This window comes from Hipposideros armiger, unplaced genomic scaffold (genome assembly GCF_001890085.2).
Source record: "Hipposideros armiger isolate ML-2016 unplaced genomic scaffold, ASM189008v1 scaffold_190, whole genome shotgun sequence".
NCBI lineage: Eukaryota > Metazoa > Chordata > Mammalia > Chiroptera > Hipposideridae > Hipposideros > Hipposideros armiger.
The window spans coordinates 1553277-1554009 of NW_017731540.1; the positions used below are offsets into that span (position 1 = coordinate 1553277).

General features: G+C 36.6%; 1 long non-coding RNA gene across 1 annotated transcript in view; it reads left to right on the forward strand.

Annotated features, from left to right (window-relative positions):
• Positions 1 to 26: 26 nt before the first annotated feature.
• The window catches only part of LOC109388299 (uncharacterized), a 7047-nt gene continuing 6340 nt past the window's right edge, over positions 27 to 733 (forward strand). Inside the window, exon 1 of the long non-coding RNA XR_002125178.1 lies at positions 27 to 186. This is a non-coding gene — a long non-coding RNA (uncharacterized LOC109388299). The remainder of the gene's footprint in view (positions 187 to 733) is intronic.

Sequence of the window (733 nt, forward strand, 5' to 3'; positions counted from 1 at the left end):
CTGGTATGGACATCTCTGCCTATTAGCATATCAATGCAATGATTCATGTATGAGGATTGTTTAATCTTTTCAATTAAGTTTAATACTTCATTTTCTGACTTCTAGAAAGTGACTCAACCAAAACAGAGGAACAGACCACCTTACCCCCCACAAATGACAACCAGGAAAATCAAAGAGCCTCAGATGGTAGGTATATCAATTGAAGAAAAGAATTGCCCTTTTAATCCAAGGCTTAACACTAAACGGCAAAAAATTTTCACTAAATTTCAAAGGAATTTGATCACCTATCAGCCATAAAATGGCAGTTGAGTCCTTCATCACCCTGATCCTATACTCAAAAAGAAGGTTATATTTAAAAGCTAGTAAAGTCTTTGAAGGAAATTACCAGATAGTCACTAAGCACCTTCTATGTGCTGGTCACTGTGAGAGACTGTGGAAGACACAATGAGGTAGTTATGGCCACACAAACATGTCCAGGGCAGAGGAGCCATGAGAAGAGGAAAAGGTAATGCCAAGATATGCAACACATTAAAAATCTTAATAAATAAACAGGGCAAAACGGGTCAAAAGGAAAGAACATTTATAATTAGTAGTCTAAAAACTTACAAGGAAAGATCCTTGTTCTGTATGGAGAAAACTTAACAATATCTTGAAATCTAGTTGTGACCTAAGATGGCTAAAGGTAATCAAACAGGCATTTATTCAGAAACTGTGCTAGTTCAGGCATGCAAGA